Consider the following 21,955-nt stretch of genomic DNA (forward strand, 5'->3'; position numbering starts at 1 on the left):
AGGACTGTCACACCAGCAAGAAGAAGGGCATGACTACACCAGTTAAATCCACTTTTGTAAGTCCTTAATCCTCATGCCTTTTAACTACTACTTACTCTGACTTATGCCTTGAACTGCATGGTTTGCAGCTAATGTCTATTACTCTTTTCAATTTTATACACAATTGTCTTAGCATATCATTGCACCTTACAAGGTTTAAAAGAGAGGAGTGATGTTCCTTTGATCTTGACATGTAATCTAGTTCCGTGCTGGACTTGCCCACACAATGTTACAATTGCATGTTTGTCGGGGGTTTGGTGCGACATATGCCAACGGATGGCTTATCATGGTGGGGGCGAGTAGAACGTCGCCGGTGCCTGGAAACGGGATGAGGCGAAGACATGCACGCCGGCGAATCTTACCCAGCTTCGGGGCTCTCCGGGGAGATAATACCCCTACTGCTGCTCTGCGGGGTCTCCGCATGATCACTATGGTCAAGTGTTTGCACGGTTGCTCCTTGAGCTGTGTATGGTGGTAGGAGAGGGCAAGGCTAGCTCTCTCCCTCTATCTGGTGAGGTATAGAACTACTGGGATCCAACCCTTTGCATGGGTGCCCTGGGGGGTTATAGAGGCCTACCCCCCAGGGGTACAATGGTAATGTGACTGGGCACGGGCCCAGCCGTCAGTGTCTCCGACCTCCGACTTCTCCGCCGACTGCTGGGGCCCGCCGGCTGGTGGGCCCCGCCGACTGGTCTAGTACGGAGCCGACAGGCCATGTCCGCCGCGGGCGGGTCTTGCCGGCTGCTGATTACTGTAGCCGTGCTCCTGATGATGCAATCTTGGTCATGGGGTCGTGGCAACAGCCCCGCCGCCTGGCGGGCGATCACTGTGGCCACTCCCCATCTCTTCTTGATTAATGGCGTGTGGGCCCGGGGGAGGGCTCAGCCGACTCCCTCGGACCGACTCCCATTGGGTCCGACTGGCGGTGCTCCCGCCGTCTCCCGAGGTCTCGCTGGCTGGTGGGCCCTACTGCCTCAAGGCCATACAGACAAGCCGTCGTGGGCGCAGGACCATGTACAGTGGTGCTGATGTCAGGGCCGGCTGGGCAACAGTGCCACACCGCGGGGAGATCTTCCCAAGTACGGCGCGCTGTAGCCATGCCTGCCCTTGGTAAGGGGCGGGGAGTGGGCTTCATTGTAGCCACGCCCCTGCCCCGTCCCCCTCGATGAGGTCACGGTTTGTTGGAGTCGCCGGCCGACTCCCCAAAGCCGGCTTCTCTTGAAGTCGTCCGTGGGACTCGGCCGTGAGCGGGCAGTCGGCCGCCTTGCCGTAGACTCCCCAGGAGGTGGCTCTTTGCTCTGTGGTCTTGAGGGGCATAGCCTGCCCTGATGTCTTGAAAGGTTGTGGGCCTCGGGTTGGCCTACCTGTGGCCCATTACTCCGACAGTAGTCCCTGAAGCTGGTGAGGTGCCGTGGACAATCGGCCGAGAAGCCTCAGCAGTTTCTCTTTCCGGGCGCAACACATGGTCTTGATTGACTTCCGCCGGGCTGACTAGAAGGAGTCGGACTCGCCCAACTCGGACTCACTCAATTCTGACTTGCTCAGTAGTTCGAACGTCGCGGCGGGATTTCAAGTGGCGTGCTAGCTAAGCTTCCAGGTCACCGCCTGTTCCTGGCCTGTCACATGAGGGCACATGGCCAGGCCATTCTGCCATCCCACGCGCGCGACGGGACAGGCCCATAGGCGGGGCCCGCCACTACCTCGCCTCGGCGCCCGAGCAGATCCGCTGCGGCCCTGGTGCGCGGTTGGGATTCCCGTGAAGTTACTGCACGCAGTAACTTTACGTGGATCGTGGGGGTCGTGGGGCTGCGGGCGCAGTAAATCCCCACGTCCGCCCCCTCGGCTTCGCAGCCCATAGGACTATAAGTAGGGGGAAGAGGGGGGCACGCGCGCCCCTCCTTCCCACTACCCCTCGCTTCTTCCTCCTCGCAGCTCCTCGCTCTCCTGCTTCCTCTTCTCTTCTTCGCCTTGCCGTACGCCCAAGCTTCGGTGAACGCCGCGGCGACAGCTTCGCGATGAGCTCTTCCTCCGCTGCTGCGCCTCCCCCAGTGCGCTCCGGCACCTAGGACGACTTCGAGGTCCACGAAGACCATATCGAGTTCCTCCGCCGGACCCGTCGGCTTCCCGGCGAGGATCGCATGCAGGTGCGTCTCGCGCCGGAGGGGGAGACTTCCCCCGCCCCGCGGGAGGGCGAGCGGGTTATCTTCCACTTGCACTGCCTGCGCGGGCTGGGGCTGCCGGCGAGCAGCTTCTTCCGGTCGTTCATGGAGTTTTACGGACTCCAGCCGCACCACCTCACCCCGAACACAGTGGTGCTACTGTCCGCCTTCGTGGCTCTGTGCGAGGGCTTCCTTGAAGTCCTCCCCACCCTCGAGCTCTACGGGGAGTTCTTCTTCTCCAAGCTCGGCACCCAGGTTGCGGGCATGCCGGCTCAGTGCGGCGCCTTCATCACCGTGCGAAGGACAGGAGCTGACAACCACTTCCCCTCCATCTCGCTGCTGAAGTCGGTGAAGATGTGGCAGCGGTCCTACTTCTACGTCAGGAACGTCGCCACGAGGGGTGACTGGGTTAATCTGCCGGCTTTCTAAGCCGGCCCGCCGGCTGGCAGACTGCCCAACTGGTCGTACCGGGCCAGGTCGCTGACGCCTGTGGGAGCCGGCACCATCACGCGACTCCGAGTGCTGACGCAGTCGGAGGGTCTGACTGGCCCGGACCTGCTGGGCGCCTTCGTCTCGCACCGAGTTCTCCCACTCCAAGGCCGCCCTCACCTGATATGCCAGATAAGCGGGGGCCGCGACCCGAGTCGGATGTGCACCAAGGACATGCCTCACGAAGAGGTGGCCCTGATGGTGAACTACCTCTTAGACAGCAGGCTCCCAGAGGACTGGCGATTCGGCAAGGAGCCATACTCCCGCACCAACCCCCCGCCCGTGGTGAGTCGCCTTTCTTTTCTTTAGATTGTCTTCTTCTTGCCGAGTCTTGTTCTAATCAGTACGCTTTTTGATTAGAATCCCCTTCTTCACCCACCAGCCGGCACCTCGGGGCCGGCCCGTGAGTTCGCCGCCGATCGGGCGGAGAGCGACGTCGACGACCCCGATCTGGGGGTGGCGGCTCTGGAAGACGGCGCTGAGGGAGGAGGAGGAACGACAGGCGACTTCAGGCCCTTGGTTACCTTTGCCGACTGGCCTGAAGACGACGCCCAGGGAGGATTCGCCCCTCACCATCGGCCAGGAGCCAGCCAGCTGGGCGCGGGCTCTTCTTCCGCGTCGGGCGCTCCAGGCGGCGGGAAGAAGCGCCGGGTTGCGCCGACTTTGTTTGGCAGCCGCCCGAAGAAGCCCAAGGGCTCGGCTGCGGCGACCCGGCGGGACGAGGAAACCGCGAAGGCCATCCGCTTCCGCAAGGAAGTGAAGAAGCCGCCGTTGGTCTCCGCATAAGTATTCTGACTTCAAAGTTTATTCTTTCTTCGTGTTTTGTCTAAGTCTCTGCTCGCCCTTCTTTCTTCAGGGCTCCCCTCTCTCTTGAGCGGGTCGCCGCCGCCTCCGTCATGGGGTCAGCGGAGGCGCCCGCCACCACTCGGCGGATAGACCCCGCTGCCGACCTCCGGGAGGCGACGGAGCGGAATGCGCAGGAGAAGCGCAATGAAGAAGAAGCCCTCCCCCTAGAGAAGGCGGAGGCCGATAGGGCGGAGGCCTCCGCCAAGAAAAAACTAGCGGAGGCCGAAGCCGCCGCCGCGGCGAAGCAGCAGCTGAGGAAGCCGCACGCCGCCAGGCGGCCTTGCTTGTTACCCTGCTGAACTCTGCGCCGCCGCCGCCGGAGTTCACGGGGCAGACTGGGGGAGACGGTGGGGAGAACCTCGTCGAGGAGAGGGAAGGCGGCGAGCCCTCTACTCCGGGCGCGAACGTTCCGCCGCCGCCTCCGCCGCCGTCTGAAGGCGTGCGAGGTGAGCGGCCAGCGGACCCCCCGGTGCCGCCGACCGAAGAAGAGGCCGTGGCGAGGCTACTCCTCCAGGTCGGCTTGCCAGCGCGCCGTCGTCTGGAGAAGGCGACTTCGGCACCCCGCCCCCTGAAGGCCGGCACTGCCAGCTCCGTGGCTCCAGACGCCGAGGCGACGAGCGCCGCACCTGTTGGGTGGGTGCGGGGAGGCGGCATAGGGCCGTTGAACCGGGCACTCCTGGACGTCCAGGCGAAGCTCCGTGCTGAGGGCGACGCCCTCCAGAGCTGCACCAAGGCGTTCCTAGCGTCGCGGGCGGCCGTCCGGGTATGTCTTTTCTTTGGGCCTTTATTTTTCTTGTTCCTCTCTGTGGGGGCGCACCAGCGCACCCACTGGGTGTAGTCCCCGAGTTTCGGGTCGGCTGCTGAGCAGGCAGTCTGGAACTCCAATTTGATGAACTTCTAGGTACTAACTTTGTCTGAAATGCTTGTTGCAGGACTACCACAACCTCCGCGTCACCGCATTCAACCGTAATGTTGAAGAGTTGGGCAAGCGGACCGCCGACTTGGCGGAGAGCCGGAGTAAGTACTTCTCCTTTTTCTCTTCTCTGCGGGGGCGCGCTAGCGCACCCACGGGCTGTAGTCCCCGAGATTCGGGCCGACTGCTGAGCAGTCGGGCCGGATCTCCCCGGCAACCTACTTTATTAACGACTGCTATCTTTCTTTCTTTCCTTCAGGGGCCAACGCTGCTCTTCCACAGCAGCTGAGCGAAGCCAACTCCGCCCTGCTCGCCAAAGGGGAGGAGTGCAGCAAGCTCGCCGCAGAGCGCGATCTGCTGACCACTCAGTTAGCAGAGCAGAAGGGGCTGCTCGCGAAGTCATAGAGGGAGGCGGAGGAGATGGAGGCCGCCCTCCTGGCCGAGTTCGCGAGCGAGCGCTCTTCCTGGTCTGACAAGGAGGCGATGCTGTCCTCCGGCTTCCACGAGACCGAAGACATCGTTGATGGTGAGTCTCTTTGTTTTCTTTCTTTGATCCGCCGACCTAGGTCGTGCCAACTCCTGGTTTTTGACTCGCTTTTTTGTTTCTTCGTGTCTTTTGCAGACTTCTTCCCTGGGTAGTCTCAGGCCGCTATCCAAGCCATCGAGGCCGATCGTGCAAGTCAGAGGGCGGAGGGTGCAGAGATCGCCGCTGATGCCCCCCGAACTCTTGATGAGCACATCTTGAGTATCGAGGCTCGCCTCCGGCCGGCTCACCGGACGTTGCGCCGGCTTCAGCGCATCGGCGCCTAGGTGATCTCTGCCCTTTGGTCGGATATGCAGGCTCCGCGCACCCCCACCCTAACGGCCAACTGGTTGGAGGTCGCGGCTAGTCGCCTCGAGGCCTGGAAGGGCTCTTCGGCCCGGGCTAGAGCGCGTCGGGCCTTGGAGTTTGTCAAGGCGTGGTACCCGGGGCTGGATCTAGACCGGTTGGCCATGCTTCGGTCGGAGGCCTAGCCGGAGCTGGCGGCTGCGGAAGATGCCCTTGTCAAGCGTGCTGCGGCGATCGCCGAGTACACTGACACGAGCATCTTCGTCATCGAGCGGTCTGAAGACGGCGAGGAGGTCCCGCTAGAGTGGTTTGGGATGATCCCAGACTACGGCGAAGACTCGGCGGAGGTGATCGGCTCCAGCGTCGAGGAGGAGGACGAGGCGGAGGATGAGGGCGAGGCGGAGGCACCAGAAGATGGAGCAGACGGCCAGCCTCAGCCCGACCGCACCTCCAGCAACGAGCCACGTGCGATCGATCCGACTGCTGCCGGAGGCGATCAAGCCGAGACTAGCCGGCCGACCGCCCCAACGACTGATGCTGGCGCCTCCTCCGACCCCCCGACTCCGTCTGCTGCCTCCTAAGCTACCGCTGTGTCTTTTTTTTATCTACTTTGATAGTCTTTTGAAGAACTTGTTAATTCGCACAATTCCACCCGCGGGGTGTATTCTGAACCTCTGCTTGACAATTCGGCCAAGGGTCTGTGTTATATATATATGTCTATCTTTTCTTGCTCATTGTTCTTTTGGTTGTTTTCCTTTGCCGCTTTCTCCTAGTTGCCTGCCTTGCCAATCGGACAGCCGCTCTGCAGACTGTTGCTGGATCAAGTGCTAGGCTACTTTGGGAAAGCAAGTACTTAGCCGATTTTAAGATTGTTTGAGCAAGTTGGATAGAAAATGACAATCCGACTGTCCGAGAGTCAGTTTGCGAGAAGGGCTTGGAAGCCATCTTGAGCTATGTTTTACGCTTTTGAGTCCCTAGCCATTTTTCGTGCGATCACCCATTCTACCTTACCTCTGCCCACCGTACAGTCGCTCTGCGAGCTGCGGCTTCTGACAGAAGACAGCTTAGATGTTACACACTACTTGTCCGGCTGCAGGAAGCATTTCATAGTGCAAGGCGGCAAGTCCCCGGGCCGACTTGTCGAGCCCGGTGCCAAGCGGCATGACAAAGAGTAACATACTTGTAGGCATAATTTTTATCATATAGACAAAAGAGGGCAGTCCTCGAGCTCGTCTCGGGGGCCCCGAAGTCTTGGTACTTTAATACAAAGGGTAGCGTGGTACATACTGCATCAACTATAAAATCTTCGGAGAAGATTTGCATTCCATGGCCGCTCTGTCTCCTTGCCGGAGTCGTCCCTCTTGCGTGCTCGGGGCTTCTGAGCGTTGATCAGGTAGTAGGAGTCGTTGCCTAGTACTTTGCTGATGATGAAATGGCCTTCCCAAGGCGGCGATAGCTTGTGCTGGCCGGCTGTTCGCTGGGTCAGCTGAAGTACAAGGTCGCCTTCTTGGAAAGATCTTGGCCTGACCTTCCTGTTGTGGTATCGGCGCAGGCTCTGCTGGTAGATGCTGGACCGGCTGAGTGCCAACAGCCGACCCTCTTCCAGCAGATCGACGCCGTCTTGTCGTGCTTCTTCTGCTTCCTCCTCCGTGTACATGGCGACTCGTGGGGAGTCGAACTCTATGTCCGTTGGGATGACGGCTTCGGCACCGTAGACGAGGAAGAAGGGCGTGAAGCCGGTTGACTTGTTTGAAGTCATGCACAGACTCCAGAGGACGGCTGGCAGCTCGTCGAGCCAGCAGCCAGCCGAGCGCTCCAGAGGCTCGATCAACCGAGGCTTGATGCCGGACAGGATGAGGCCGTTTGCTCGCTCCACTTGGCCGTTTGACTGCGGGTGGGCGACGGACGCTAGGTCCAGTCGGATGCCCTGTGTTGCGCAAAAACGTGCCAAGGCGCCTTTGGCAAATTTGTGCCATCGTCGGTGATGATGCTGTGTGGTATGTCGCACCGAATTGTGATATCGGTGACGAAGGTCACGGCAGTCGGACCGTTCAGTTTCTTAATTGGCTTTACTTCCACCCACTTGGTGAACTTGTCCACTGCGACAAGTAGGTGAGTCAGACCACCTCGTGCTGTTTTGAATGGTCCCACCATGTCTAGGCCCCAAACAGCGAAAGGCCAAGCAATGGGAATGGTCTTGAGCGCGGAAGCCGGCTGGTGCGGCTTGGAGCTGAACTTCTGGCACCCTTTGCATTTTTGGACCAACTCCTTGGCCTCTTCCAAGGCAGTCGGCCAAAAGAAACCGTGCCGAAAAGCTTTGGCGACGAGTGCTCTTGAAGCCGCATGATGGCCACATTCGCCTTGATGGATGTCTTTGAGGATCGCCTAGCCTTGCTCTGGCTCTACGCAGCGCTGGTAGACACCAGTGAAGCTGCACCTGACCAGCTCTCTGTTGATTATGGTATAGGATGTTGCCCGACGTTGTACTTGCTGAGCTAAGGTCTCATCAGTTGGTAGCTCTTTGTTCACCAGAAATTTGAGGATGGGCTGGGCCCATGAGGGTGCTGCTATTTCGTCGACTATCAGAACTGCTACTTGAACGAGGGCGGCTGGGCTGGGAGGCGGCGGGCTGGAGTCAACAACCGCTTGTTGGGCTGATGAAGTCCCCAGGCCGACTGGCTCGGTCCTTGGGCCGAGTTCTGGAATCTTCAAGTCCGTCACCGCAGTCCCCGGGCCAGGCTCGACTGTGGCAGCTTTGGAGTCGCCCGCCAAAGTCCCCGTTCTGACTACCGGAACTCTGGAGTCGGGTCCGCCGTCTTCGGGAGGAGCCGGCACAAAGATGGAGTCTGATTCTGGTGAAAGCTTGACAGACGGCTTGAGGAGGCGTTGAAGGGCGACGCCAGATGGTATTGCTTGGCGGGTAGAGCCGATTCGAGCCAAGGCGTCTGCTTGGTCGTTGTCGTTTCTTGGCACATGGAGGAACTCGCACCCTTCGAAATACCCGCTGAGTTGCTACACGAGGAAACGGTAGCTCGCCATGTTTGCATCTTTGGCGTCCCAGTCGCCAGACGACTGCTGGACCACTAAGTCTGTGTCGCCATAACACAAGATCCGGCGGATGCCAAGTTCTTTGGCAAGCCAGAGCCCGTAAATGAGCGCCTCGTACTCGGCCACGTTGTTGGAGGCGGCAAAATGGATTTGTAGTGCATATTTGAGCTTGTCGCCTTTGGGAGAGGTGAGGACGACGTCGGCTCCCAAGCCGGTGCATCTTGGAGCCATCGAAGTGCATCCACCAATGGGTGGAGTCAGGTGCTGGAGGCAGGTACTGGGTCTCGGCCCAGTTGACGAGGAAGTCAGCCAGTGCTTGTGATTTGATAGCGGTGCGGGGCTGGTAGTAGATGGTGTAAGGAGCCAGCTCTATGGCCCACTTGGACACTCGACCAGAGGCATCACGGTTGCCGATGATCTCGGCAAGTGGAGCCGTGCAGACCACCGTGATTGGATGTTCTTGAAAGTAAGGCTTCAATTTCTTGGCAGCAAAGTGGATGCCATAGCACATCTTCTGGTAGTGGGGGTAGTTCTGCTTGGAGGTTGATAGTACCTCGCTCAGGTAATATACTGGTCTCTGGACAGGTAGCACCTTGCCTTCCTCCTTGCGCTCTACTACAATGACTGTGCTGACTACTCGGCTGGTGGCGGCGATGTACAGGAGCATAGGTTCCTTGGGAGTCGGAGCCGCCAGGATGGGTGGAGTAGTCAGCATCTTCTTCAACTGGTGGAAAGCTTCGTCTGCCTTATGGTTCCACTCGAAAAAGTGGTCTTCTTCATGAGTTGGTATAAGGGGAGAGCTTTCTCGCCCAGCCGACTGATGAATCGGCTGATGGACGCCAAGCAGCCGGTGAACTTCTGCACATCCAGCAGTTGGCTAGGTACCTCCATTCTCTCAATGGCCTTGATTTTTACTGGGTTGCATTCTATGCCGCGTTCAGAGACCAGGAAACCTAGCAGCTGGCTGGCTGGTACTCCGAAGACACACTTCTCGGGGTTGAGCTTGATCTGGAACCGGCGCAGGTTCTCAAAGGTCTCCTTGAGGTCTTCCAGCAATGTTCCTCGCTTTTCCGTCTTCACCACCACGTCGTCCACGTAAACATGGGCGTTCCTACCGAGCTGCTTGAGGAGGCACTTCTGCATGCAACGCTGAAAGGTGGCGCCGACATTCCTCAAGCCGAACGTCATGGTGAGGTAGCAGAATGCTCCAAACGGCGTGATGAAGGAGGTCTTCAATCTATCAGCCGGGTTCAGCTTGATCTGGTGATATCCTGAGTACGCATCCAAGAAACTCAACAGCTCGCATCCGGCTGTGGAGTCTATCATCTGATCAATTCTCGGCAGAGCAAACGGGTCCTTGGGGCAGGCCTTGTTGAGCCTCATGTAGTCAATACACATTCGCCATTGCTTGTTCTTCTTTAGCACCAGGACCGGATTTGCCAGCCACTCCGGGAAGAAAACTTCCATAATGAAGCCGGCTGCTAGGAGTCGGGCTATCTCTTCTCCGACAACTCTTCTCTTCTCTTCTAATAAGCGGCGCAGGGGCTGCCTGACCAGCTTTGCATCAGATCGGACGTGTAACTTGTGCTCGTCGAATTTCGTCGGCACACCTGGCATGTCTTTGGGAGACCATGCGAAGATGTCCCGATTCTCATAGAGGAAATCGACGAGCTCGCCTTCCTATTTGCTGTCGAGGTTTGCACCTATGACGGCGTACCTCTCTGGGTGTTCCGGATCCAAGGGTATCTTCTTTGTCTCTTTGGCCGGCTTGAACGAACCTTCGGCTTCCGACTCCTTCGGGTCGGGCGATATCTCCGGCTGCTTGCCGGCCATCGCCACAGCTCGCTCAAGGAGTCGCTTCTCGGCCGCAATCACCAGGGACTCGGCCAGCCGACTGCTCTCGGCCGCACAAGCGAACGACTTCCGGTAGTCGCCGGCCACAGTCAGAATTCCCCTGGAACTGGGCATCTTCATCTTGAGGTAGGCGTAGTGGGGGACCGCCATGAACTTGGCCAAGGCGGTCCGGCCAAGTAGCGCATGGTATGGGCTCTCAAGGTCCACCATCTCAAACCAAATAGACTCTCTTCGGAAGTGATCTTTGTCCCCAAAGAGGACGTCAATCAGGATCTTGCCGATTGGTGAACAGGAAAGCCCAGGAACAATGCCGTGGAACACAGTCCGGCTGTTCTGAAGCTGTCTCTGCTTGATTCCTAACTTCTCCATGGTGTCCTTGTACAGGATGTTGATGTTGCTGCCCCCATCTATCAGAACTCGCGAGAAACACGCAGCCCATTTGTCCGTGGCAAAGGTGGCGTCTAGGACCAAGGCGTAGGAGGCCGGACTCGGCATCACTTCTGGGTGGTCAGCCCTGCTCCAGCTGATTGGCCTCTCTGACCAGTGCATGAACTCTGACGTCTCTAAGGCTACCGCGTTCACCTCTTGTCGCTGCAGCCGCCTGCTACGTCGATCATCAGCCACACTGGATAACACCACGTAGGCTCCGTGCTCTTCAGGGTACTCGTCTTGTACTGCGCCGACTGGCCTGACTGCCGGCTGCTAGGGCGGAGGCGGAGGCGGCTGCCCAGCAGGCGGGGGTGGCAGGAGGCCGTCTTCCTTGGCGATCCTGGTGAGCCAGTGGCACTTTCGGGTGGTGTGATTTGATGGCTTCGCGCCGCTGTGGAACTTGCAAGCTCCATCCAAGGTCTGCTCGTAGGAGAAGGCCGGCAACCAGTTCGGCTTGCCGCCTTTCTGTCGCTTGGGCGGAGGCTGCTCTTCTGGCTGCTGGGCTTCGACGGTCGCGACCTACCGGCTGCTGGAAGCCGGCTGCGGGGCCTTGCGCTTGTGGTCGCCCTGCTGTTGTCACCGGCCGGCGTCTGCTGCCGGACTTCTTGGAGCCTGAGGAGCTACTTTGCCAGTCGTGCTGATTTGAATTTCTGTCTTCATGGAGGAGTCGGCCGTAGCGTACTTGTCCGCTATGATCAGCAGCTCGTCGAGGATTTCTGGCTCATCGCAGAGGAGCTTGTGCTTGAGGAGGGTGCCTTCTCGGCACCCGGCTGTGAAGTACTCGATGGCCTGCACCTCGTGCATGCCCTCGCAGGAGTTCCAGAGCTCAGCCCAACGCGTGAGGTAGTCGCGAGTCGACTCATCAGGACCTTGCATGCATAGGGAGAGCTGGCGAGGCTTGGGAGGACGCTTGTACGTGCTGGTGAAGTTGCGAACGAATGCTTCGGTGAAGTCGACCCAGATGTTGATGCTGCGGGGCTTTAGGCTGTTCAGCCATGTCCGGGCCGTGCCCTGGAGCATGAGCGGAACATACTTTATGGCGACACGCTTGTTGCCGTTTGCTATGCTGACAGCCGTGGAGTAGTCGACTAGCCAGTCTTCCGGCTTCACGGAGCCGGTATACTTGGGCGTGTCTCTTGGGAGCGTGAACCCTCTGGGAAAGGGCTCGTCCCGAATGCGGGGCCCGAAACAAGGCGGACCCAGCTCGTCTTCTTCTTCCAGCGCCAGGGACCGGTGAAGTCGGTCGATCCGGTGGCGGGCGTCATTCTCCCCAACTCCCTCTTGGCGGCCAAGGCGGTCACCGAGAGTCGGATGGTCAACAGGCGGCAGGGAGACTCGCCTCTCCTTGCGGGGAGGGGGAGGCGGATAGTCGTCCCGTCGTTCCACTGCTCTCGGGCGGCCGTCTCGGTCGTGCTCTATGGTAATCTGAGTCCGACTGTGGCTGACAGCCGGCTCCTTGTCCTTCCTTCCTCGGATACCGCCAGTCGGCGTCTGAGACATCGCGCCTTGATCTCGGTGCGGGTCGTCGTTTGGCCGCTGCGGTGCCTCCGTGCGGCAACCGGCCTCGTTCTGTGCGGCGGCCGCGTCGAGGAGCCGCTGGACTCACTCCATCATGAGGTGGCGCTCTTCACCCTCGAAATTGTCCAGCTCATCCGCCGCTGCCTGGGCGGCTCGGATGTTCCCCACTGGCGTGGCATACACGGGGCGGCTAGCCCCAAACAGGCTGGCGATGGCTACGCCGCGCTGCTGAACCGCGCCAAGGCGGCTGGGCCCTGCTGGAGCCGGCGAGCCGCCAACAACGCGATCCATCTCCCGCTGGTAAGCTTCTGACAAGCGTCTCATGTTGGCTAGCTTCTTCGTGCCTTCAACAAGATGAAGGCGACGCGCTTCTAACGTCTCTGCGTCAGCATCTTCTGGAATGGGCGCAGCTAGGTCTTGCAGCGCCGCGCCGAGTGAGTCGGGCGCCCTTCCACCAGGGAACTCGTCATGACTGATGACCAGCACCTCAGTGACGGTCCTCCCGTCGCTCTCCGCATGGGGGAGAGGTTCGTCATAGACCACCACGTTGGAGGGGAAAGCGTCGACCGACGCGGTGTCAGAGTCGACCAGCATCGGGTCGGTGAAGCCTACGGACTCCAAGTCTACGGCAGGCTCGCCGGAAACGTGGAGTTGATCGAGGAGGCCCGCGAGGAGGTTTTCGGGGCCGCCTATGCCTGCGTCGGACGCAGGTTCGTCGGAGAGGCGGACCTCACCGACAAGTTCGGCCAAGGAGCTGGTTGCGCAGGTGATCTCCACGCCGCGCAGCGCGTCGACGCAAACTTCGTCTAGCGTGCCTGGCTGGCTGCGCTCGCCAGGGAGGAAAAGGGTTCCCGTCCAGAACAGATCTCCGGACGGCGGTGCACCATGCTCCACGGTGGGCGCCAAATGTCGGGGGTTTGGTGCGACATATGCCAACGGATGGCTTATCATGGTGGGGGCGAGTAGAACATCGTCGGTGCCTAGAAACGGGATGAGGCGAAGACATGCACGCCGGCGAATCTTACCCAGCTTCGGGGCTCTCCGGGGAGATAATACCCCTACTGCTGCTCTGCGGGGTCTCCGCGTGATCACTATGGTCAAGTGTTTACACGGTTGCTCCTTAAGCTGTGTATGGTGGTAGGAGAGGGCAAGGCTAGCTCTCTCCCTCTATCTGGTGAGGTATAGAACTACTGGGATCCAACCCTTTGCATGGGTGCCCTGGGGGGTTTATATAGGCCTACCCCCCAGGGGTACAATGGTAATGTGACTGGGCGTGGGCCCAGCCGTCAGTGTTTCCGACCTCCGACTTCTCCACCGACTGCTGGGGCCCGCTGGCTGGTGGGCCCCGCCGACTGGTCTGGTATGGAGCCGACAGGCCGCGTCCGCCGCGGGCGGGTCTTGCCGGCTGCTGATTACTGTAGCCGTGCTCCTAATGATGCAAGCTTGGTCATGGGGTCGTGGCAACAGCCCCGCCGCCTGGCGGGCGATCACTGTGGCCACTTCCCATCTCTTCTTGATTAATGGCGCGTGGGCCTGGGGGAGGGCAAGGCCGACTCCCCCGGGCCAACTCCCGTTGGGTCCGACTGGCGGTGCTCCCGCCGTCTCCCGAGGTCTCGCTGGCTGGTGGGCCCTGCTGCCTCTAGGCCGTACAGACAAGCCGTCGTGGGCGCAGGACCAGGTACAGTGGTGCTGATGTCAGGGCCGGCTGGGCAACAGTGCCACGCCGCGGGAAGATCTTCCCAAGTACGGCGCGCTGTAGCCATGCCTGCCCTTGGTAAGGGGCGGGGAGTGGGCTTCATTGTAGCCACGCCCCTGCCCCATCCCCGTCGATGAGGTCACGGTTTGTTGGAGTCGCCGGCCGACTCCTCAAATCTGGCTTCTCTGGAAGTTGTCCCTGGGACTCGGCCGTGAGCGGGCAGTCAGCCGCCTTGCCGTAGACTCCCCAGGAGGCGGCTCTTCGCCCTGTGGTCTTGAGGGGCGCAGCCTGCCCCGATGTCTTGAAAGGTCGTGGGCCTCGGGTTGGCCTACCCGTGGCCCATTACTCCGACAATGTTTGTCTGTTCTTAGTTGTTTTGTTATGTGAATGATGTCATACTATGCTTACCGTATTATAAACTTCGTCTCTTTATCCTTAGCCCTCAATAAAATATGAAGAAATAGACAATACATTAGCGATGGTACATGGTCATATGTTTGGAACCTGGTTTTATTATGTACTTTGCAATAAAATACAACTAATATTTTACGTGGGTTCACCAGAATAAGTTCTGTATATAGACCAAAGCTATTTTGTTTGGTTTTGCTGCCTCCTTAATATATTCTGTTCTGGTACTAGTAATGTAAAACCTCAACTTTTTAGCAAACTATGGAAAAAATGGTGGAACCGCCACCTTCTGAAGGTGGCGAGGCAACTATAACCGCAATGTCAGCTTTTGCTGCAGTGGGTCAGTACATGTCCACTAACAGTGCCAAAAGCACGTTCCTGCATAATACTGGGTTGGTTGTTAAGGCAATCTCGTCCAAACTGCGTCATGATCAAGATATGCAAGCTCAAAACAATGTTGTATATGCGCTCCAGACACAAGTCCATTCCCTAACAGAGACCCTTTGTGAAACAAGGAGAGACATTGTTCGATGTTGTCAAGATATGCATGGTTTTGAAACCAGACTATCAGACATCTGCTATGTTGTTCAGGAGCCTAGGCGAACTGAAGGCGAAGGTTATTGTGCTCTATCGGACAATACAGCATGAAAATGTAACAGTCAGGTCAAATGAACTGAGCTTCTGAACTTCTGGTGGTGCATTTATCTGCTAGACTGTTAACTTTTATGCCAACCTTCTTTTCGTTTTATAGTTGTAGTTTTTTTGGTGCGATACAAAATTTGTTCTTAACGTGCAGCCACCGGCTGAAGAAAACAGCAAGTCATTTTTGTATAGTGTAGGGTGTTCCATATATTTGCACTGGTGGCGAACATTGATGCCCAATGGATGTAATATGTGTAATAGTCGTGATAGCCTAGCGTAAGTTGCTTGCCTATTTATTTCCTTATTGTCTTGTTTATTTATTTTCTTATAGTCAGTGCAGTTCTTTTTCCGCGGTTTGCTAGTGGCCGCAATAAACTATTTTTTAAAACTAGGCCACATTAACCATGGGCTACATTTTTACTGTAGTTAACATAGGCCTCCTATGGGTCGTAGAAACAATGGGCCTTCTAAGGGTCGTAGAAACAATGTGCCTTCTATGGGGTGTAGAAACAATGGGCCTTATACGGGCCGTAGACACAATGGGCCTTCTACGGTCCGTATCATCAATGGGCCTTCTACGAGCCGTATGATCGGTGTGCAAAACATGGGCCAATAACAGACCACGTTATGGCCGTAAATGGGCTAGAGTCACTACACCATGACAAAACTTAGGGGTCACCTTATCTGCCGGGAAAACTAGCCAATGGAGGCAAATAAACTGTCGAGAATGCATTTTGCCGGCATTTACAGACTGCCCTTGAGAGTCCTGACGGGAAAGACCATTCCCGGCAGTTACAAGAAACGCCGGCAGTTCCTCTGACCTACATGCTTGAAGCTTTGCCGGCAGTTAATACTATTCCCGGCACATAGATTTTGGCCGGCAAACGGACATTACAGAGCAGATAGAAGTATTCCCAGCAGTTGATGTGCCCTTATAATTAAGTACACCGCCAACACACAAAAAAAATCCCATTCAAGTGTGTATACATGGAACATCACACATGTAGAGCTAAAGTTGCATCATAATATAACTCAACAATACATCATGTCTTCATACATACATAGGTATACATTTGTAGGTTCACAAGTCTAGTACCACATCACAACATACATAGTGCACCGCGCCGCGCCGCGCCGCGCTCTGCTGATATATTTGTGAGTTGCCTTTCAAGAATTTGTGCAAAAATGTCACACCCTAGCTAGTTCAAGCATACATGTGAGGTGCTGCTGTGTGTGAGAGAGAAAAGGAAGAGTGAGAGGTGATGTGACAGAACCGCGGAGAAGAAGGGAGAGAGTGAGAGAGGTGTTGTGTGACAATGTGAGAGAGAAAATGAGAGGGAGAGGCTTTGTGAGAGAGAACGGAGAGAGATGTTCTGCATGTGATAGAAAAAAGAGAGAGTTGCTGAGAGAGAGAAAAGGAAGAGAGAGATGTGCTGAGAAAGAGAGAGAAAAGGAAGAGAGAGAGGTGCTGCATGCAGGAGAGGGAAGACAGTGGCGTGGAGTTCGAGAGGGTGAGGAATCTCTTGTAGTATTAGCAATATTAATTCTTTTCAGACTGTGAATCAAGTCAGAGTGGGCACATATCTCTATGAATATAGAATTACCAATGTATGGCTGAGATAGAGGGTACCATGTAGCTCAGTCTACAAAAAACCACTCTCGATAAGAAATACTAGGGAAGTTTGGACCAAATGACTGGACAGGGATACATATTTTCTTCCGTCTTCCACTACAGAACAATAGAGCATAAATGGCCGCAACAGTTAACAAGACTGCTGCTGGAATCACTAGCTTCAGCACAATAGATTGCTTCTTCTTATCTGAATCTAAAGGCACAGAAGGACATGTGCAGGTGTAACTCCGGTGCCCCACCACAAAGCCCCTGGTTTCCATGGACCCACACAGCAGTTGCATTCCTGAAGATTCCTTTTGCTGGGGCCTCACCCTCAAGATGGTTAAATGACAAATCTATTTGTTGAAGAAGCTGAAGATCCCCAAAAGATGCTGGTATTGATCCAGTTAAGCCATTGTATGACAAGTTCAGTACTTTTAGGGACTGCAGGTCACTGAATGAAGTGGGGTTGTTTCCACTAAAACTGTTCATGTCCAGCTCAACTCGTTCCAAACTTCTACAGTTACCCAATATGTGTGGAATATCTCCGGATAGTTTATTGGATGAAACGTGCAAATATGTAAGTTGTTTGGCATTGTCAATGTTGCTAGGTAGTTCTCCATCAAGGTTGTTGAAAGATAAGTCAATTTCAAATACTGTTGGTATTCTGAAGATCTCCATTGGTACTTTGCCAATAAAACTGTTTTTATGAATGCTTAATACTTGAAACATTGGGAGGTTTGCTAAGCTTGGGGGTATGTGACCACCAAGCTTATTAGAATGTAGGTTTAGAATCCCTAGTCGAGACAAATTTGACAGTGACACTGGAATAAATCCCGTAAATATGTTGTCACCTAACCATATTTCCTGCAAATTCCTGGGACTCCCGAGCCATTTCGGAACTTCCCCAGTAAATTGGTTGCTGTCCAATTCCAAGAGAATCAGCTTGGGGAAGTTTTCTATGCCACAAGGAAAACTCCCTGATAATTTATTTCCTCTCAAGTGGAGTACTTCGAGGTGAACAGAAAGGTTGCCTAATGAAGCTGGTACATGGCTTTCTAACCTATTTCCATGCATCGAGAAACTTCGTAGCTCAGTGCAATTTGCTAGGCCATACATAAACTCCCAGTCTTTATTGGCATGTGCTTCGAGTTTATTGAGCTCTAGATTCAGAGCAGATAGTATGGTTAGTTTGCCGATAGAGCCTGGCACAACTCTGATCAAATTATTGGCTGATATATCGACACGGTGTAGCTTGGAAGCATTTGTCAATGAAACAGGGATATTCCCTTGAAAGAGGTTACCGCCTAAATATAGTTCCTGGAGATTTGGTAGACTGTTACCAAGATTGGACGGCAGCTCTCCTCTGAAACTGTTAGAAACAAGGCTGAGACCAACGAGAGTAGAAAGATTCAAGATGGCCTGTGGAAATCGACCTGCCAACCGATAGCCTGTGACGAACAAGCCCTGCAGACAGTGGCTCTTTTGTGGGACCAAGGCGAAGGAAAGGGACGGAGGAAGCGAGTTGGCATACTGGGCCGTGGACCAGGACGTTCGATTGTCCACATCTGAGCCGTCTGCCGGTCGTGGGGACAGGCGGTGTCCCTCCCTTTGGATTTGGTCATTCTGGAAACCCTGGCCGCCACCCCTCTTCGGGCAGAAGCCCTTCTCCTCTAGTGCTGCGGCAGCTGCTTGCGGCGGCGCTCGTCCTGTCTCGGCGCCGACGACCGAAATGGAGGATGATAGTATGGAGTTCCTGCTTGACGCCATTGACAGGTTAATCCACACAGATCTGTAAAATGGTTTTGAGATTTCTTCAGCAAGCTAGCGCATGCAGAAGTAACCAGATGAACGAGGCTTGTTGCCGGTGAATGCCGTCGGTTTTTTAGATTCCCACTGCGAGAGGAGTTCGCTGACAAGCTTGGTCACCCAGATCCCTTGCTGTTCCTGCTGACTCTAATGCTGGGTCTGGTTGCGCCGAAAAGGTTGGGGACGGTGACGCGGGTACAGCGCGTGAAGGAGTGCGCCGTCGCCGGGATGCATCTCCGACGAGATCGGCGCAGTCGACTGACAGAGTCAATCCAGAAGCATCTGGCTGGACAAAAAGGTGTGAAACAACATCTTCCTCGCTGTTGGACTGTATTGCTTGATCTATGTACGCAAGTTTGTATGCAGTGAACACTTTTTTATCAAAAACATTAGTTTGCTTTGTTAGTCCATACCAAAATGTCAGTAGCGATTGTGAAGGCGATCATTTTGGGCCAAACTTAATGATTTTCCATTACTCAATTACCTTGCCTATCCGCAGACATTAGACTGTTAGTACTGGTATGATAATAGTTCTGAATCTCAGCATATACTCCCTTCGTAAAGAAATATAAAAGCATTTGATCTCTTATATTTCTTTACGGAGGGAGTACGTTTCAAAAATTACTGGTTGCGTCTAGGCAGTGCACCACCAGACAGCACCCTAGCCCTTCTCGGATAAGCACTCTAGAGCAGTCGATTCGCAAGTATGCAGAGGAACCTGATAAAAGTGTAGTGTGACCTTTTGGTTTGTGTGTTACACTCACTGTCGTGGACTGAACTATATTATGACAGGGTGGAGCAGTGAGGAGAACGAATTTGGCGATAGAGCGGCATGCAAGTAAAATCTACAATAGGAGTATGTTTGAGGAGTTTGGTCGGCTCCTCATTGAAGGGACGACGTACAATGTAACTAACGTCGAGAGGTTGAGGAAGTACATCACAACTCACAACAATGCAGCTAAAGAGAAAAATGGAGCAGGGTTGAATATTAGGTAACCATAAACGAAGACCACACAGAGTTTACTTGTGAGTGTTGCCAGTTTGAGCACGCTAGGATGCTATGCAGCCATGTCTTGAGGGTAACTTCACAAAGACCTTGTTTCTTCTGGGTTAACAAGTTGAATTTCTGAACCAGCAATGTTGACAATTTCTTGTGGCGTAGGTGATGGAAATACTACACCTGGAGGAGATTCGTAAGAAGCATGCAATCAAGCGGTGGACAAAGGACACAAGGGGCATACTCCCAAAGCACCTGGTTCAGTACCGAAAGGGCAATTCAGTTAACTTGTTATTCACGTGCAGGAACTCGACTCTATACCTATCACATGTTTGTTTGTCTCGAAGCTCTGCTTGTGAGTGGCGCACCTTTGGCAGAGAAGAGGGATGGTTTGGGTTTTGAGGACCATATGGCAGGTCTGGCGACCGGGAGAATGGACGGCAGTGGTGAAGTCGCATTCGTTGGGGACGACGGTGCTGACCAGTGCCATAGTGGTGGGCATTCATTCAGTGTGAATGCCCTTCAGGGTCTTGCAACTCTAGATAAACATAGAGGGGTCGGCAGACCGACAAACAGCAGGGGAAAGGCCCCATACGAAGGTCTGAGTATGCGAGCTAGGAAAATGCAAGAATTGCGGGATGGAAAGACACCGATGGAACACTTGCACAAGGCCACTAGGAGTTCCTAAAGAATGAGTTATGAATTTTTGATTTGTAGTATGTGTTGGAAATTCGAATTGCTGGAAAGATTAAATGCGAGTGTCGCTGTGGCATCACGCAAGGGCAGTATAAAGAGTGCACGACAGCCAGCTGCTACCTTGCCTTCCACCATTGTTGTCTAATTCAAGAATAAAAATTGAAGCTAGCTTCTCCAACCGATGGGGCGGGTGTTTGCTGAATCCGGCTTCAGTGACACAGCCAAGAGCTGTGAAGGAGGCGATTCAGTCGGCGGAATCAAGGTTCAGGTACAATATCTTGCGTGTTTTCTGTATTATTAAGAGCGACACATGATTTGTGACTCTGCCGCCATTTGCAGTCATCCGCCTCTTCGATGATGGACTCAGCGGTGACCGCTTGGAGTACAACACAGTTACTGCGCAAGACGACGGCGTGATTGAGGAGGTAAAGTGGAATCGTCTCTGTGTGACAGAGTGTACCTTTTCTGTACTGAGAGGAGACATACATGGATTTTCAGGGGGAGGTGATCCAACGGGATTGCTCTCGACTTAGTGTGTTCAACCAAAAGCTGGACGAGGAGGGAGGACAAAATTCAGTCGAAGAAGGCTTCAACGGGACAGTGTTGGTCTTTGTGTGAGTGTCATAGCGTGATGTGTGTACCATTCTGACGCTGAGAGAACTTTGTGAGCGAACTATATTGACATGTTCTGAAGATGCACATCTTTGTATTTTTATGTGGTCAGACAGCGGAGAGCTGTAGATTGGGCTATATTGTGCATACACTGATTATGTCATGTGGTACGTCTGGTGTAATGAGCTTGGAGCATGTGTGGGTTGTTTGCCGTGGGATTCAAATTTTGCTGTTGTCTGAGTAAATGCGTTTTCGGAAAAAACTGGATGGAGGCTGTGTAAATCATCTGTGTAAGGCGGACGGCTCAGGCTGGCGCAGGAAAATTACTGAGCCGTGAGCCCGAAGCCTGTTCCGGCTGTGTGGTGACGCCCCCCTGGCAATGAATGCGCCCCAAGGCCCATACATTGTTTATATCTGATACAACCGGAATACAGACGAGAATACAAGCCAGGGCGCGAATCCACACGTGAACATACGGATGAGATTTCAGGAGCAGCTGAGCCTGGGCTCCGAATCGAATTTTCGAGTTTGGATGGTCAATATATTCTTAATGTTAGCTAAGATGGATGTATGTTCTGCGAAGCAGCCGGGACAGATGTATAGTTCTGATCACCCTTGTATAGAATGCACATTTATAATCGTAGTAAAGCTACATAACTTTACTTGCATAGAATGAAATCAGCGAAAGTTCAGCAGAAGTTAAACAGGTGTTGGTAGGTACTGCAAATATTGATATGTCGTATGCTGAAGTACGTACCTGATTTGGCTCTCTGCTACTTGAGTTTCTCCTTGCTGAAATTTTTTGTTTTCCCTGATCGGACATCGATCAACTGGTACACAAACTGCTTGAGAAACATGCCCGTCCCTTGATTTATAGATAGACGTCTTCAGCTCTAATAGGCTGCTTTCCATGGCATTCAACTGTCGGGGGAACCTTTTCAAACTAGTTACTAGTAAAACAGGACCGCTTTAAGCGAGAGCGAATTTTTTGCAGCTAGACGCGGGTGGCTTCAAAAAGGGAAGCAAATGTACTAGATTACTAGTTCACGCGTTCTACAACGAGAACCTGCGTGTAAAACGTTTTCAAGAGAAACCATTTGAAAGTGTTGAGTATATTGTGTACGTGTATATGTGTGTGTAGGGCCCACCTCCTGTTTTTCCTTGTATAGTTGAGGTTGTAGCCCACCTCTGTACTTATATATACGTGCCTGGTGCACCAATCAATACATTGCGATTGCACAGTCATAACGTGTTCTTCTACATGGTATCTATCGCAGCAAGATCCTAACCCTAGCCGCCGCCGCCGCCGCCGCTGCGCCTCCGCGCCGCCGCCGCCGCCGCTGCCTCACGCCGCCGTCA

General features: G+C 54.7%; 1 long non-coding RNA gene across 1 annotated transcript; it reads left to right on the top strand.

Annotated features, from left to right (window-relative positions):
- The first annotated feature begins 19,100 nt into the window (after positions 1-19,100).
- On the top strand, positions 19,101-20,776 carry LOC119289010. Its single transcript, XR_005141390.1, has 4 exons — positions 19,101-19,370; positions 19,454-20,252; positions 20,324-20,409; positions 20,483-20,776. It is a non-coding gene; the product is annotated as an uncharacterized LOC119289010 (long non-coding RNA).
- Positions 20,777-21,955: the final 1,179 nt, after the last annotated feature.

The sequence above is a fragment of the Triticum dicoccoides genome, chromosome 4A (assembly GCF_002162155.2).
Source record: "Triticum dicoccoides isolate Atlit2015 ecotype Zavitan chromosome 4A, WEW_v2.0, whole genome shotgun sequence".
Taxonomy (NCBI): domain Eukaryota; kingdom Viridiplantae; phylum Streptophyta; class Magnoliopsida; order Poales; family Poaceae; genus Triticum; species Triticum dicoccoides.